Here is an 18,092-nt window from a genome sequence, read left to right as displayed (position 1 = left end):
GAGAATGTCACCGTGAGAGAGAGAGAGAATGTCACAGTGTGAGAGAGAGAAATAGAATGTCGCAGTGAGAGAGAGAGAATGTCACTGTGAGAGAGAGAGAGAGAATGTCACTGTGAGAGAGAGAGAGAGAATGTCACAGTGAGAGAGCGAGAGAGGGAATGTCACAGTGAGAGAGAGAGAATGTCACAGTGAGAGAGAGAGAATGTCACAGTGAGAGAGAGAGAGAGAATGTCACAGTGAGAGAGAGCGACAAAATGTCACAGTGAGAGAGCGAGAGAATGTCACAGTGAGAGAGAGCGAGAGAATGTCACAGTGAGAGAGAGCGAGTGAATGTCACAGTGAGAGAGGATGTCACAGTGAGAGAGAAAGAGAATGTCACAGTGCGAGAGAGAGAACGTCACAGTGAGAGAGAGAGAACGTCACAGTGAGAGAGAGAGAGAGAATGTCATAGTGAGAGAGAGCGAGAATGCCCTAGTGAGAGAGAGAGAGAATGTCACAGTTAGTGAGAGTGAGAGAGAATGTCACAGTGAGAGAGAGAGAGAATGTCAGTGAGAGAGAGCGAGAGAATGTCACAGTGAGAGAGAGCGACTGAATGTCAGTGAGAGAGGATGTCACAGTGAGAGAGAGAGATTGTCACAGTGAGAGAGTGTGAGAATGTCACAGTCAGAGAGAGAATGTCGCAGTGAGAGAGAGAGAGAGAATGTCGCAGTGAGAGAGAGAGAGAGAGAATGTCACATTGAGAGAGAGAGAGAGAGAATGTCACATTGAGAGAGAGAGAGAGAATGTCACAGTGAGAGTGAGCGAGAGAATGTCACAGTGAGAGAGAGCGAGTGAATGTCACAGTGAGAGAGGATGTCACAGTGAGAGAGAGAGAGAGAATGTCACAGTGAGAGAGAGAGAGAGAGAATGTCACAGTGAGAGAGAGCGACAGAATGTCACAGTGAGAGAGCGAGAGAATGTCAGTGAGAGAGAGCGAGAGAATGTCACAGTGAGAGAGAGCGACTGAATGTCACAGTGAGAGAGGATGTCACAGTTAGAGAGAGAGAGAATGTCACAGTAAGAGAGAGTGAGAATGTCACAGTGAGAGAGAGAGAATGTCGCAGTGAGAGAGAGAGAGAGAATGTCGCAGTGAGAGAGAGAGAGAGAATGTCGCAGTGAGAGAGAGAGAGAGAGAATGTCACTGAGAGAGAGAGAGAGAATGTCACTGAGAGAGAGAGAGAGAGAATGTCACTGAGAGAGAGAGAGAGAGAATGTCACTGAGAGAGAGAGAGAGAGAATGTCACTGAGAGAGAGAGAGAGAGAATGTCACTGAGAGAGAGAGAGAATGTCACTGAGAGAGAGAGAGAATGTCACTGAGAGAGAGAGAGAATGTCAATGAGAGAGAGAGAGAATGTCACATTGAGAGAGAGAGAATGTCACAGTGAGAGAGAGAGAGATGGTCACAGTGAGAGAGAGAGAAGGTCACAGTGAGAGAGAGAGAGAGAATGTCACAGAGAGAGAGTGAGAGAGAAAATGTGACAGTGAGAGAAAAAATGTCACAGTGAGAGAGAGAATGTCACAGTGAGAGAGAGAGAGAGAGAGAAAGTGTCACAGTGAGCGAGAAAATGTCACAGTGAGAGAGAGAATGTCACAGTGAGAGAGAGAATGTCACAGTGAGAGAGAGAATGTCACAGTGAGAGTGGGAATGTCACAGTGAGAGAGAGAGATTGTCACAGTGTGAGAGGGAGAAAGAGAATGTCGCAGTGAGAGAGAGAAAGAATGTCACAGTGAGAGAGCGAGAGAGGGAATGTCACTGAGAGAGAGAGAATGTCACAGTGAGAGAGAGAGAGAGAATGTCACAGTGAGAGAGAGAGAATGTCACAGTGAGAGAGAGTGAGAGAATGTCACAGTGAGAGAGCGAGAGAGGGAATGTCACTGAGAGAGAGAGAATGTCACAGTGAGAGAGAGAGAAAGTCACAGTGAGAGAGAGAGAGAATGTCACAGTGAGAGAGAGAGAGAGAGAGAATGTCACATTGAGAGAGAGAGAGAGAATGTCACAGTGAGAGAGAGAATGTCACAGTGAGAGAGCGAGAGAGGGAATGTCACAGAGAGAGAGAATGTCACAGTGAGAGAGAGAGAATGTCACAGTGAGAGAGAGAGAATGTCACATTGAGAGAGAGAGAGAGAATGTCACAGTGAGAGAGAGAATGTCACAGTGAGAGAGAGATGGAGAGAAAATGTGACAGTGAGAGAGTAAATGTCACAGTGAGAGAGAAAATGTCACAGTGAGAGAGAGAATGTCACAGTGAGAGAGCGAATATCACCGTGAGAGAGACAGCAAGAGAATGTCACAGTGAGAGAGAGAGAGAGAATGTCACAGTGTGAGAGAGTGAAATAGAATGTCGCAGTGATAGAGAGAGAGAATGTCACTGTGAGAGAGAGAGAGAGAATGTCACTGTGAGAGAGAGAGAGAGAATGTCACTGTGAGAGAGAGAGAGAGAATGTCACAGTGAGAGAGCGAGAGAGGGAATGTCACAGTGAGAGAGAGAGAATGTCACAGTGAGAGAGAGAGAATGTCACAGTGAGAGAGAGAGAGAGAATGTCACAGTGAGAGAGAGCGACAAAATGTCACAGTGAGAGAGCGAGAGAATGTCAAAGTGAGAGAGAGCGAGAGAATGTCACAGTGAGAGAGAGCGAGTGAATGTCACAGTGAGAGAGGATGTCACAGTGAGAGAGAGAGAGAATGTCACAGTGCGAGAGAGAGAAGGTCACAGTGAGAGAGATAGAAGGTCACAGTGAGAGAGAGAGAGAGAGAATGTCATAGTGAGAGAGAGCGAGAATGCCCTAGTGAGAGAGAGAGAGAATGTCACAGTGAGTGAGAGAGAGAGAGAATGTCACAGTGAGTGAGAGAGAGAGAGAATGTCACAGTGAGAGAGAGAGAGAGAATGTCACAGTGAGAGAGAGAGAGAGAATGTCACAGTGAGAGAGAGAGAGAGAATGTCACAGTGAGAGAGAGAGAGATGGTCACAGTGAGAGAGAGAGAAGGTCACAGTGAGAGAGAGAGAGAGAATGTCATAGTGAGAGAGAGAGAGAATGTCACAGAGAGAGAGTGAGAGAGAAAATGTGACAGTGAGAGAAAAAATGTCACAGTGAGAGAGAGAATGTCACAGTGAGAGAGAGAGAGAGAGAGAAAATGTCACAGTGAGCGAGAAAATGTCACAGTGAGAGAGAGAATGTCACAGTGAGAGAGAGAATGTCACAGTGAGAGAGAGAATGTCACAGTGAGAGTGGGAATGTCACAGTGAGAGAGAGAGATTGTCACAGTGTGAGAGGGAGAAAGAGAATGTCGCAGTGAGAGAGAGAAAGAATGTCACAGTGAGAGAGCGAGAGAGGGAATGTCACTGAGAGAGAGAGAATGTCACAGTGAGAGAGAGAGAGAGAATGTCACAGTGAGAGAGAGAGAATGTCACAGTGAGAGAGAGTGAGAGAATGTCACAGTGAGAGAGCGAGAGAGGGAATGTCACTGAGAGAGAGAGAATGTCACAGTGAGAGAGAGCGAGAGAATGTCACAGTGAGAGAGAGCGAGTGAATGTCACAGTGAGAGAGGATGTCACAGTGAGAGAGAGAGAGAGAGAATGTCACAGTGAGAGAGAGAGAGAGAGAATGTCACAGTGAGAGAGAGAGAGAGAGAATGTCACAGTGAGAGAGAGCGACAGAATGTCTCAGTGAGAGAGCGAGAGAATGTCAGTGAGAGAGAGCGAGAGAATGTCACAGTGAGAGAGAGCGACTGAATGTCACAGTGAGAGAGGATGTCACAGTGAGAGAGAGAGAGAATGTCACAGTAAGAGAGAGTGAGAATGTCACAGTGAGAGAGAGAGAATGTCGCAGTGAGAGAGAGAGAGAGAATGTCGCAGTGAGAGAGAGAGAGAGAATGTCGCAGTGAGAGAGAGAGAGAGAGAATGTCACTGAGAGAGAGAGAGAGAGAATGTCACTGAGAGAGAGAGAGAGAGAATGTCACTGAGAGAGAGAGAGAGAGAATGTCACTGAGAGAGAGAGAGAGAATGTCACTGAGAGAGAGAGAGAGAGAATGTCACTGAGAGAGAGAGAGAATGTCACTGAGAGAGAGAGAGAATGTCAATGAGAGAGAGAGAATGTCACATTGAGAGAGAGAGAATGTCACAGTGAGAGAGAGAGAGATGGTCACAGTGAGAGAGAGAGAAGGTCACAGTGAGAGAGAGAGAGAGAATGTCATAGTGAGAGAGAGAGAGAATGTCACAGAGAGAGAGTGAGAGAGAAAATGTGACAGTGAGAGAAAAAATGTCACAGTGAGAGAGAGAATGTCACAGTGAGAGAGAGAGAGAGAGAGAAAATGTCACAGTGAGCGAGAAAATGTCACAGTGAGAGAGAGAATGTCACAGTGAGAGAGAGAATGTCACAGTGAGAGAGAGAATGTCACAGTGAGAGTGGGAATGTCACAGTGAGAGAGAGAGATTGTCACAGTGTGAGAGGGAGAAAGAGAATGTCGCAGTGAGAGAGAGAAAGAATGTCACAGTGAGAGAGCGAGAGAGGGAATGTCACTGAGAGAGAGAGAATGTCACAGTGAGAGAGAGAGAGAGAATGTCACAGTGAGAGAGAGTGAGAGAATGTCACAGTGAGAGAGCGAGAGAGGGAATGTCACTGAGAGAGAGAGAATGTCACAGTGAGAGAGAGAGAAAGTCACAGTGAGAGAGAGAGAGAATGTCACAGTGAGAGAGAGAGAGAGAGAGAATGTCACATTGAGAGAGAGAGAGAGAATGTCACAGTGAGAGAGAGAATGTCACAGTGAGAGAGCGAGAGAGGGAATGTCACAGAGAGAGAGAATGTCACAGTGAGAGAGAGAGAATGCAACAGTGAGAGAGAGAGAATGTCACAGTGAGAGAGAGAGAATGTCACAGTGAGAGAGAGAGAGAGAATGTCACATTGAGAGAGAGAGAGAGAATGTCACAGTGAGAGAGAGAATGTCACAGTGAGAGAGAGATGGAGAGAAAATGTGACAGTGAGAGAGTAAATGTCACAGTGAGAGAGAAAATGTCACAGTGAGAGAGAGAATGTCACAGTGAGAGAGCGAATATCACCGTGAGAGAGACAGCAAGAGAATGTCACAGTGAGAGAGAGAGAGAGAATGTCACAGTGTGAGAGAGTGAAATAGAATGTCGCAGTGATAGAGAGAGAGAATGTCACTGTGAGAGAGAGAGAGAGAATGTCACTGTGAGAGAGAGAGAGAGAATGTCACTGTGAGAGAGAGAGAGAGAATGTCACAGTGAGAGAGCGAGAGAGGGAATGTCACAGTGAGAGAGAGAGAATGTCACAGTGAGAGAGAGAGAATGTCACAGTGAGAGAGAGAGAGAGAATGTCACAGTGAGAGAGAGCGACAAAATGTCACAGTGAGAGAGCGAGAGAATGTCAAAGTGAGAGAGAGCGAGAGAATGTCACAGTGAGAGAGAGCGAGTGAATGTCACAGTGAGAGAGGATGTCACAGTGAGAGAGAGAGAGAATGTCACAGTGTGAGAGAGAGAAGGTCACAGTGAGAGAGATAGAAGGTCACAGTGAGAGAGAGAGAGAGAATGTCATAGTGAGAGAGAGCGAGAATGCCCTAGTGAGAGAGAGAGAGAATGTCACAGTGAGTGAGAGAGAGAGAGAATGTCACAGTGAGAGAGAGAGAGAGAATGTCACAGTGAGAGAGAGAGAGAGAATGTCACAGTGAGAGAGAGAGAGAGAATGTCACAGTGAGAGAGGATGTCACAGTGAGAGAGAGAGAGAATGTCCCAGTGAGAGAGAGAGAAGGTCACAGTGAGAGAGAGAGAAGGTCACAGTGAGAGAGAGAGAGAGAATGTCATAGTGAGAGAGAGAGAGAATGCCCTAGTGAGAGAGAGAGAGAATGTCACAGTGAGAGAGAGAGAGAGAGAATGTCACAGTGAGAGAGAGCGACAGAATGTCACAGTGAGAGAGCGAGATAATGTCAGTGAGAGAGAGCGAGAGAATGTCACAGTGAGAGAGAGCGACTGAATGTCACAGTGAGAGAGGATGTCACAGTGAGAGAGAGAGAGAATGTCACAGTGAGAGAGACTGAGAATGTCACACTCAGAGAGAGAATGTCGCAGTGAGAGAGAGAGAGAGAGAATGTCGCAGTGAGAGAGAGAGAGAGAGAATGTCACTGAGAGAGAGAGAGAATGTCACTGAGAGAGAGAGAATGTCACATTGAGAGAGAGAGAGAATGTCACAGTGAGAGAGAGAGAGAGAGAATGTCACAGTGAGAGAGAGAGAATGTCACAGTGAGAGAGAGAGAGAGAGAAAATGTGACAGTGAGAGAAAAAATGTCACAGTGAGAGAGAGAATGTCACAGTGAGAGAGAGTATGTCACAGTGAGAGAGAGAGAAGAGAATGTCACAGTGAGAGAGAGAGAGAATGTCACAGTGTGAGAGAGAGAAAGAGAATGTCACAGTGAGAGAGAGAGAGAGAATGTCATTGTGAGAGAGAGAGAGAGAGAATGTCACAGTGAGAGAGAGAGGGAATGTCACAGTGAGAGAGAGAATGTCACTGAGAGAGAGAGAATGTCATAGTGTGAGAGAAAATGTCACAGTGAGAGAGAGAGAGGGAATGTCACAGTGAGAGAGAGAGGGAATGTCACAGTGAGAGAGAGAGATGTCACAGTGAGAGAGAGAGAGAATGTCACTGAGAGAGAGAGAGAGAATGTCACAGTGAGAGAGAGAGAGAGAATGTCACAGTGAGAGAGAGAGAGAGAATGTCACTTAGAGAGAGAGAGGGAGAATGTCGAAGTGAGAGAGAGAGAGAATGTAACATTGAGAGAGAGAGAATGTCACTGTGAGAGAGAGTATGTCGAAGTGCGAGAGAGAGAGAATGTCACAGTGAGAGAGAGCGAGAGAATGTCACAGAGAGAGAGAGAATGTCACAGTGAGAGCGAGAGACAATGTCACAGAGAGAGAGAGAGAGAATGTCACAGTGTGAGAGAGATAGAGAGTAAATGTGACAGTGAGAGACAAAATGTCACATTGAGAGAGAGAATGTCATAGTGAGAGAGAGAATGTGATAGTGAGAGAGAGAATGTCACAGTGAGAGAGGCAATGTCACAGTGAGAGAGAGAGCGAGAGAATGTCACAGTGAGAGAGAAGAGAATGTCACAGTGAGAGAGAGAGAGAATGTCACAGTGTGAGAGAGAGAATGAGAATGTCGCAGTGAGAGAGAGAGAGAGAATGTCACTGTGAGAGAGAGAGAGAGAATGTCACAGTGAGAGAGCGAGAGAGGGAATGTCACTGAGAGAGAGAGAATGTCACAGTGAGAGAGAGAGAATGTAACAGTGAGAGAGAGAGAATGTAACAGTGAGAGAGAGAGAATGTCACTGTGAGAGTGAGATAGAGAATGTCACAGTGAGAGAGAGTGAGAATGTCACAGTGAGAGAGAGAGCGAGAGAATGTCACAGTGAGAGAAGAGAATGTCACAGTGAGAGAGAGAGAGATTGTCACAGTGTGAGAGAGAGAAAGAGAATGTCGCAGTGAGAGAGAGAGAGAGAATGTCACTGTGAGAGAGAGAGAGAGAATGTCACTGTGAGAGAGAGAGAGAATGTCACTGTGAGAGAGAGAGAGAATGTCACAGTGAGAGAGCGAGAGAGGGAATGTCACTGAGAGAGAGAGAATCTCACAGTGAGAGAGAGAGAATGTCACAGTGAGAGAGAGAGAGATGGTCACAGTGAGAGAGAGAGAGAAGGTCACAGTGAGAGAGAGAGAGAGAATGTCATAGTGAGAGAGAGAGAGAATGTCACAGTGAGAGAGAGAGAGAGAGAAAATGTGACAGTGAGAGAAAAAATGTCACAGTGAGAGAGAGAATGTCACAGTGAGAGAGAGAGAGAGAGAGAAAATGTCACAGTGAGCGAGAAAATGTCACAGTGAGAGAGAGAATGTCACAGTGAGAGAGAGAATGTCACAGTGAGAGAGGGAATGTCACAGTGAGAGAGAGAGCGAGAGAATGTCACAGTGAGAGAGAGAGAAGAGAATGTCACAGTGAGAGAGAAAGAGAATGTCACAGTGAGAGAGAGAGAGAGAATGTCACTGTGAGTGAGAGAGAGAGAGAGAGAATGTCACAGTGTGAGAGAGAGAAAGAGAATGTCGCAGTGAGAGAGAGAAAGAGAATGTCGCAGTGAGAGAGAGAAAGAGAATGTCGCAGTGAGAGAGAGAGAGAGAATGTCACTGTGTGAGATAGAGAGAGAGAATGTCACTGTGTGAGATAGAGAGAGAGAATGTCACAGTGAGAGAGCGAGAGAGGGAATGTCACAGTGAGAGAGAGAGAATGTCACATTGAGAGAGAGAGAGAGAATGTCATAGTGAGGGAGAGAGAGAATGTCACAGTGAGAGCGAGAGAGAGAATGTCACAGTGAGAGAGAGAGAGAGAATGTCACAGTGAGTGAGAGCGACAGAATGTCACAGTGAGTGAGAGCGACAGAATGTCACAGTGAGAGAGAGAGAGAGAATGTCAGTGAGAGAGAGCGAGAGAATGTCACAGTGAGAGAGAGCGAGTGAATGTTACATTGAGAGAGGATGTCACAGTGAGAGAGAGAGAGAATGTCACGTTGAGAGAGAGAGATAGAATGTCATAATGAGAGAGAGGGAGAATGTCACAGTGAGAGAGAGAGAGGGAATGTCACAGTGAGAGAGAGCGACAGAATGTCACAGTGAGAGAGAGCGAGAGAATGTCTGTGAGAGAGCGCGAGAGAATGTCACAGTGAGAGAGGATGTCACAGTGAGAGAGAGAGAGAATGTCACAGTGAGAGAGAGTGAGAATGTCACAGTGAGAGAGAGAAAGTCACAGTGAGAGAGAGGGAGAGAATGTCACAGTGAGAGAGAGAGAGAGAATGTCCCATTGAGAGAGAGAGAGAGAATGTCACGGTGAGAGAGAGAATGTCACGGTGAGAGAGAGAATGTCACAGTGAGAGAGAGAAAGAGAGAAAATGTGACAGTGAGAGAGAGAATGTCACAGTGATAGAGAGAATGTCACAGTGAGAGAGAGAAAGAGAATGTCACAGTGAGAGAGAGAAAGAGAATGTCACTGTGAGAGAGAGAGAGAGAATGTCACAGTGAGAGAGAGAGAGAGGGAATGTCACAGTGAGAGAGAGAGAATGTCACTGAGAGAGAGAGAATGTCACTGAGAGAGAGAGAATGTCACAGTGAGAGAGAGAGAATGTCACAGTGAGAGAGAGAGAATGTCACAGTGAGAGAGAGAAAATGTCACAGTGAGAGAGAGAGAATGTCATAGTGAGAGAGAGAGAGAATGTCACAGTGAGAGAGAGAGAGAATGTCACAGTGAGAGAGAGAGAGAATGTCACAGTGAGAGAGGGCGACTGAATGTCACAGTGAGAGAGAGCGAGAGAATGTCAGTGAGCGAGTGCGAGAGAATGTCACAGTGAGAGAGAGCGAATGAATGTCACAGTGAGAGAGGATGTCACAGTGAGAGAGAGAGAGAATGTCACAGTGAGAGAGAGTGAGAATGTTACAGTGAGAGTGAGAATGTCACAGTGAGAGAGAGAGAGAATGTCACTGAGAGAGAGAGAGAGAATGTCACAGTGAGAGAGAGAGAGAGAATGTCACAGTGAGAGAGAGAGAGAGAATGTCACTTAGAGAGAGAGAGGGAGAATGTCGAAGTGAGAGAGAGAGAGAATGTAACATTGAGAGAGAGAGAATGTCACTGTGAGAGAGAGAGAATGTCACTGTGAGAGAGAGTATGTCGAAGTGCGAGAGAGAGAGAATGTCACAGTGAGAGAGAGCGAGAGAATGTCACAGAGAGAGAGAGAATGTCACAGTGAGAGCGAGAGACAATGTCACAGTGAGAGAGAGAGAGAATGTCACAGTGTGAGAGAGATAGAGAATAAATGTGACAGTGAGAGACAAAATGTCACATTGAGAGAGAGAATGTCATAGTGAGAGAGAGAATGTGATAGTGAGAGAGAGAATGTCACAGTGAGAGAGGCAATGTCACAGTGAGAGAGAGAGCGAGAGAATGTCACAGTGAGAGAGAAGAGAATGTCACAGTGAGAGAGAGAGAGAATGTCACAGTGTGAGAGAGAGAATGAGAATGTCGCAGTGAGAGAGAGAGAGAGAATGTCACTGTGAGAGAGAGAGAGAGAATGTCACAGTGAGAGAGCGAGAGAGGGAATGTCACTGAGAGAGAGAGAATGTCACAGTGAGAGAGAGAGAATGTAACAGTGAGAGAGAGAGAATGTCACTGTGAGAGTGAGATAGAGAATGTCACAGTGAGAGAGAGAGCGAGAGAATGTCACAGTGAGAGAGAAGAGAATGTCACAGTGAGAGAGAGAGAGATTGTCACAGTGTGAGAGAGAGAAAGAGAATGTCGCAGTGAGAGAGAGAGAGAGAATGTCACTGTGAGAGAGAGAGAGAGAATGTCACTGTGAGAGAGAGAGAGAATGTCACAGTGAGAGAGCGAGAGAGGGAATGTCACTGAGAGAGAGAGAATCTCACAGTGAGAGAGAGAGAATGTCACAGTGAGAGAGAGAGAATGTCACAGTGAGAGAGAGAGAGATGGTCACAGTGAGAGAGAGAGAAGGTCACAGTGAGAGAGAGAGAGAGAATGTCATAGTGAGAGAGAGAGAGAATGTCACAGTGAGAGAGAGAGAGAGAGAAAATGTGACAGTGAGAGAAAAAATGTCACAGTGAGAGAGAGAATGTCACAGTGAGAGAGAGAGAGAGAGAGAAAATGTCACAGTGAGCGAGAAAATGTCACAGTGAGAGAGAGAATGTCACAGTGAGAGAGAGAATGTCACAGTGAGAGAGGGAATGTCACAGTGAGAGAGAGAGCGAGAGAATGTCACAGTGAGAGAGAGAGAAGAGAATGTCACAGTGAGAGAGAAAGAGAATGTCACAGTGAGAGAGAGAGAGAGAATGTCACTGTGAGTGAGAGAGAGAGAGAGAGAATGTCACAGTGTGAGAGAGAGAAAGAGAATGTCGCAGTGAGAGAGAATGTCACTGTGTGAGAGAGAGAGAGAGAATGTCACAGTGAGAGAGCGAGAGAGGGAATGTCACAGTGAGAGAGAAAGAATGTCACATTGAGAGAGAGAGAGAGAATGTCATAGTGAGGGAGAGAGAGAATGTCACAGTGAGAGCGAGAGAGAGAATGTCACAGTGAGAGAGAGAGAGAGAATGTCACAGTGAGAGAGAGAGAGAGAATGTCACAGTGAGTGAGAGCGACAGAATGTCACAGTGAGAGAGAGAGAGAGAATGTCAGTGAGAGAGAGCGAGAGAATGTCACAGTGAGAGAGAGCGAGTGAATGTTACATTGAGAGAGGATGTCACAGTGAGAGAGAGAGAGAATGTCACGTTGAGAGAGAGAGATAGAATGTCATAATGAGAGAGAGGGAGAATGTCACAGTGAGAGAGAGAGAGGGAATGTCACAGTGAGAGAGAGCGACAGAATGTCACAGTGAGAGAGAGCGAGAGAATGTCTGTGAGAGAGCGAGAGAGAATGTCACAGTGAGAGAGGATGTCACAGTGAGAGAGAGAGAGAATGTCACAGTGAGAGAGAGTGAGAATGTCACAGTGAGAGAGAGAAAGTCACAGTGAGAGAGAGGGAGAGAATGTCACAGTGAGAGAGAGAGAGAGAATGTCCCATTGAGAGAGAGAGAGAGAATGTCACGGTGAGAGAGAGAATGTCACGGTGAGAGAGAGAATGTCACGGTGAGAGAGAGAAAGAGAGAAAATGTGACAGTGAGAGAGAGAATGTCACAGTGATAGAGAGAATGTCACAGTGAGAGAGAGAGCGAGAGAATGTCACAGTGAGAGAGAGAGAAGAGAATGTCACAGTGAGAGAGACAGAGAATGTCACAGTGTGAGAGAGAGAAAGAGAATGTCACAGTGAGAGAGAGAAAGAGAATGTCACTGTGAGAGAGAGAGAGAGAATGTCACAGTGAGAGAGAGAGAGAGAGGGAATGTCACAGTGAGAGAGAGAGAATGTCACTGAGAGAGAGAGAATGTCACTGAGAGAGAGAGAATGTCACAGTGAGAGAGAGAGAATGTCACAGTGAGAGAGAGAGAATGTCACAGTGAGAGAGAGAGAATGTCACAGTTAGAGAGAGAGAGAGAGAATGTCATAGTGAGAGAGAGAGAGAATGTCACAGTGAGAGAGAGAGAGAGAATGTCACAGTGAGAGAGGGCGACTGAATGTCACAGTGAGAGAGAGCGAGAGAATGTCAGTGAGCGAGTGCGCGAGAATGTCACAGTGAGAGAGAGCGAATGAATGTCACAGTGAGAGAGAATGTCACAGTGAGAGAGAGAGAGAATGTCACAGTGAGAGAGAGTGAGAATGTTACAGTGAGAGTGAGAATGTCACAGTGAGAGAGAGAGAGAATGTCACTGAGAGAGAGAGAGAGAATGTCACAGTGAGAGAGAGAGAGAGAATGTCACAGTGAGAGAGAGAGAGAGAATGTCACTTAGAGAGAGAGAGGGAGAATGTCGAAGTGAGAGAGAGAGAGAATGTAACATTGAGAGAGAGAGAATGTCACTGTGAGAGAGAGAGAATGTCACTGTGAGAGAGAGTATGTCGAAGTGCGAGAGAGAGAGAATGTCACAGTGAGAGAGAGCGAGAGAATGTCACAGAGAGAGAGAGAATGTCACAGTGAGAGCGAGAGACAATGTCACAGTGAGAGAGAGAGAGAATGTCATAGTGTGAGAGAGATAGAGAATAAATGTGACAGTGAGAGACAAAATGTCACATTGAGAGAGAGAATGTCATAGTGAGAGAGAGAATGTGATAGTGAGAGAGAGAATGTCACAGTGAGAGAGGCAATGTCACAGTGAGAGAGAGAGCGAGAGAATGTCACAGTGAGAGAGAAGAGAATGTCACAGTGAGAGAGAGAGAGAATGTCACAGTGTGAGAGAGAGAATGAGAATGTCGCAGTGAGAGAGAGAGAGAATGTCACTGTGAGAGAGAGAGAATGTCACAGTGAGAGAGCGAGAGAGGGAATGTCACTGAGAGAGAGAGAATGTCACAGTGAGAGAGAGAGAATGTAACAGTGAGAGAGAGAGAATGTCACTGTGAGAGTGAGATAGAGAATGTCACAGTGAGAGAGAGTGAGAATGTCACAGTGAGAGAGAGAGCGAGAGAATGTCACAGTGAGAGAGAAGAGAATGTCACAGTGAGAGAGAGAGAGATTGTCACAGTGTGAGAGAGAGAAAGAGAATGTCGCAGTGAGAGAGAGAGAGAGAATGTCACTGTGAGAGACAGAGAGAATGTCACAGTGAGAGAGCGAGAGAGGGAATGTCACTGAGAGAGAGAGAATCTCACAGTGAGAGAGAGAGAATGTCACAGTGAGAGAGAGAGAGAATGTCACAGTGAGAGAGAGAGAGATGGTCACAGTGAGAGAGAGAGAAGGTCACAGTGAGAGAGAGACAATGTCATAGTGAGAGAGAGAGAGAATGTCACAGTGAGAGAGAGAGAGAAAATGTGACAGTGAGAGAAAAAATGTCACAGTGAGAGAGAGAATGTCACAGTGAGAGAGAGAGAGAGAATGTCACAGTGAGAGAGAGAGAAGAGAATGTCACAGTGAGAGAGAAAGAGAATGTCACAGTGAGAGAGAGAGAGAGAATGTCACTGTGAGTGAGAGAGAGAGAGAGAGAGAATGTCAGTGTGAGAGAGAGAAAGAGAATGTCGCAGTGAGAGAGAGAGAATGTCACTGTGTGAGAGAGAGAGAGAGAATGTCACAGTGAGAGAGCGAGAGAGGGAATGTCACAGTGAGAGAGAGAGAATGTCACATTGAGAGCGAGAGAGAGAATGTCACAGTGAGAGAGAGAGAATGTCACAGTGAGAGAGAGAGAGAGAATGTCACAGTGAGTGAGAGCGACAGAATGTCACAGTGAGAGAGAGAGAGAGAATGTCAGTGAGAGAGAGCGAGAGAATGTCACAGTGAGAGAGAGCGAGTGAATGTTACATTGAGAGAGGATGTCACAGTGAGAGAGAGAGAGAATGTCACGTTGAGAGAGAGAGATAGGATGTCATAATGAGAGAGAGGGAGAATGTCACAGTGAGAGAGAGAGAGGGAATGTCACAGTGAGAGAGAGCGACAGAATGTCACAGTGAGAGAGAGCGAGAGAATGTCTGTGAGAGAACGCGAGAGAATGTCACAGTGAGAGAGGATGTCACAGTGAGAGAGAGAGAGAATGTCACAGTGAGAGAGAGTGAGAATGTCACAGTGAGAGAGAGAAAGTCACAGTGAGAGAGAGGGAGAGAATGTCACAGTGAGAGAGAGAGAGAGAATGTCCCATTGAGAGAGAGAGAGAGAGAATGTCACGGTGAGAGAGAGAATGCCACGGTGAGAGAGAGAATGTCACAGTGAGAGAGAGAAAGAGAGAAAATGTGACAGTAAGAGAGAGAATGTCACAGTGATAGAGAGAATGTCACAGTGAGAGAGAGAGCGAGAGAATGTCACAGTGAGAGAGAGAGAAGAGAATGTCACAGTGAGAGAGACAGAGAATGTCACAGTGTGAGAGAGAGAAAGAGAATGTCACAGTGAGAGAGAGAAAGAGAATGTCACTGTGAGAGAGAGAGAGAGAATGTCACAGTGAGAGAGAGAGAGAGGGAATGTCACAGTGAGAGAGAGAGAATGTCACTGAGAGAGAGAGAATGTCACTGAGAGAGAGAGAATGTCACAGTGAGAGAGAGAGAATGTCACAGTGAGAGAGAGAGAATGTCACAGTGAGAGAGAGAAAATGTCACAGTGAGAGAGAGAGAGAGAGAATGTCATAGTGAGAGAGAGAGAGAATGTCACAGTGAGAGAGAGAGAGAGAATGTCACAGTGAGAGAGGGCGACTGAATGTCACAGTGAGAGAGAGCGAGAGAATGTCAGTGAGCGAGTGCGAGAGAATGTCACAGTGAGAGAGAGCGAATGAATGTCACAGTGAGAGAGGATGTCACAGTGAGAGAGAGAGAGAATGTCACAGTGAGAGAGAGAGAGAATGTCACAGTGAGAGAGAGTGAGAATGTTACAGTGAGAGTGAGAATGTCACTGAGAGAGAGAGAGAGAATGTCACAGTGAGAGAGAGAGAGAGAATGTCACAGTGAGAGAGAGAGAGAGAATGTCACAGTGAGAGAGAGAGAGAGAATGTCACAGTGAGAGAGAGAATGTCACAGTGAGAGAGAGAGAGAGAATGTCACTTAGAGAGAGAGAGGGAGAATGTCGAAGTGAGAGAGAGAGAGAATGTAACATTGAGAGAGAGAGAATGTCACTGTGAGAGAGAGAGAATGTCACTGTGAGAGAGAGTATGTCGAAGTGCGAGAGAGAGAGAATGTCACAGTGAGAGAGAGCGAGAGAATGTCACAGTGAGAGAGAGAGAGAGAATGTCACAGTGAGAGCGAGAGACAATGTCACAGTGAGAGAGAGAGAGAATGTCACAGTGTGAGAGAGATAGAGAATAAATGTGACAGTGAGAGACAAAATGTCAAATTGAGAGAGAGAATGTCATAGTGAGAGAGGCAATGTCACAGTGAGAGAGAGAGCGAGAGAATGTCACAGTGAGAGAGAAGAGAATGTCACAGTGAGAGAGAGAGAGAATGTCACAGTGTGAGAGAGAGAATGAGAATGTCGCAGTGAGAGAGAGAGAGAGAATGTCACTGTGAGAGAGAGAGAGAGAATGTCACAGTGAGAGAGCGAGAGAGGGAATGTCACTGAGAGAGAGAGAATGTCACTGTGAGAGAGAGAGAGAATGTCACAGTGAGAGAGCGAGAGAGGGAATGTCACAGAGAGAGAGAGAATCTCACAGTGAGAGAGAGAGAATGTCACAGTGAGAGAGAGAGAGAATGTCACAGTGAGAGAGAGAGAGATGGTCACAGTGAGAGAGAGAGAAGGTCACAGTGAGAGAGAGAGAGAGAATGTCATAGTGAGAGAGAGAGAGAATGTCACAGTGAGAGAGAGAGAGAGAGAAAATGTGACAGTGAGAGAAAAAATGTCACAGTGAGAGAGAGAATGTCACAGTGAGAGAGAGAGAGAGAGAGAAAATGTCACAGTGAGCGAGAAAATGTCACAGTGAGAGAGAGAATGTCACAGTGAGAGAGAGAATGTCACAGTGAGAGAGGGAATGTCACAGTGAGAGAGAGAGAGAGAGAATGTCACAGTGAGAGAGAGAGAAGAGAATGTCACAGTGAGAGAGAAAGAGAATGTCACAGTGAGAGAGAGAGAGAGAATGTCACTGTGAGTGAGAGAGAGAGAGAGAGAGAATGTCACAGTGTGAGAGAGAGAAAGAGAATGTCGCAGTGAGAGAGAGAGAGAGAATGTCACTGTGTGAGAGAGAGAGAGAGAATGTCACAGTGAGAGAGCGAGAGAGGGAATGTCACAGTGAGAGAGAGAGAATGTCACATTGAGAGAGAGAGAGAGAATGTCATAGTGAGGGAGAGAGAGAATGTCACAGTGAGAGCGAGAGAGAGAATGTCACAGTGAGAGAGAGAGAGAGAATGTCACAGTGAGTGAGAGCGACAGAATGTCACAGTGAGAGAGAGAGAGAGAATGTCAGTGAGAGAGAGCGAGAGAATGTCACAGTGAGAGAGAGCGAGTGAATGTTACATTGAGAGAGGATGTCACAGTGAGAGAGAGAGAGAATGTCACGTTGAGAGAGAGAGATAGAATGTCATAATGAGAGAGAGGGAGAATGTCACAGTGAGAGAGAGAGAGGGAATGTCACAGTGAGAGAGAGCGACAGAATGTCACAGTGAGAGAGAGCGAGAGAATGTCTGTGAGAGAGCGCGAGAGAATGTCACAGTGAGAGAGGATGTCACAGTGAGAGAGAGAGAGAATGTCACAGTGAGAGAGAGTGAGAATGTCACAGTGAGAGAGAGAAAGTCACAGTGAGAGAGAGGGAGAGAATGTCACAGTGAGAGAGAGAGAGAGAATGTCCCATTGAGAGAGAGAGAGAGAATGTCACGGTGAGAGAGAGAATGTCACGGTGAGAGAGAGAATGTCACAGTGAGAGAGAGAAAGAGAGAAAATGTGACAGTGAGAGAGAGAATGTCACAGTGATAGAGAGAATGTCACAGTGAGAGAGAGAGCGAGAGAATGTCACAGTGAGAGAGAGAGAAGAGAATGTCACAGTGAGAGAGACAGAGAATGTCACAGTGTGAGAGAGAGAAAGAGAATGTCACAGTGAGAGAGAGAAAGAGAATGTCACTGTGAGAGAGAGAGAGAGAATGTCACAGTGAGAGAGAGAGAGAGGGAATGTCACAGTGAGAGAGAGAGAATGTCACTGAGAGAGAGAGAATGTCACAGTGAGAGAGAGAGAATGTCACAGTGAGAGAGAGAGAATGTCACAGTGAGAGAGAGAGAAGGTCACAGTGAGAGAGAGAGAAGGTCACAGTGAGAGAGAGAAAATGTCACAGTGAGAGAGAGAGAGAGAATGTCATAGTGAGAGAGAGAGAGAATGTCACAGTGAGAGAGAGAGAGAGAATGTCACAGTGAGAGAGGGCGACTGAATGTCACAGTGAGAGAGAGCGAGAGAATGTCAGTGAGCGAGTGCGAGAGAATGTCACAGTGAGAGAGAGCGAATGAATGTCACAGTGAGAGAGGATGTCACAGTGAGAGAGAGAGAATGTCACAGTGAGAGAGAGAAAATGTCACAGTGAGAGAGAGAGAGAGAGAATGTCATAGTGAGAGAGAGAGAGAATGTCACAGTGAGAGAGAGAGAGAGAATGTCACAGTGAGAGAGGGCGAGAGAATGTCACAGTGAGAGAGAGCGAGAGAATGTCAGTGAGCGAGTGCGAGAGAATGTCACAGTGAGAGAGAGCGAATGAATGTCACAGTGAGAGAGGATGTCACAGTGAGAGAGAGAGAGAATGTCACAGTGAGAGAGAGAGAGAATGTCACAGTGAGAGAGAGTGAGAATGTTACAGTGAGAGTGAGAATGTCACTGAGAGAGAGAGAGAGAATGTCACAGTGAGAGAGAGAGAGAGAATGTCACAGTGAGAGAGAGAGAGAGAATGTCACTTAGAGAGAGAGAGGGAGAATGTCGAAGTGAGAGAGAGAGAGAATGTAACATTGAGAGAGAGAGAATGTCACTGTGAGAGAGAGAGAATGT

Source organism: Carcharodon carcharias, chromosome 19 (assembly GCF_017639515.1).
Source record: "Carcharodon carcharias isolate sCarCar2 chromosome 19, sCarCar2.pri, whole genome shotgun sequence".
NCBI lineage: Eukaryota > Metazoa > Chordata > Chondrichthyes > Lamniformes > Lamnidae > Carcharodon > Carcharodon carcharias.
The sequence above is the reverse complement of the archived record's forward strand: the minus strand, read 5'-3'. Positions refer to the sequence as shown.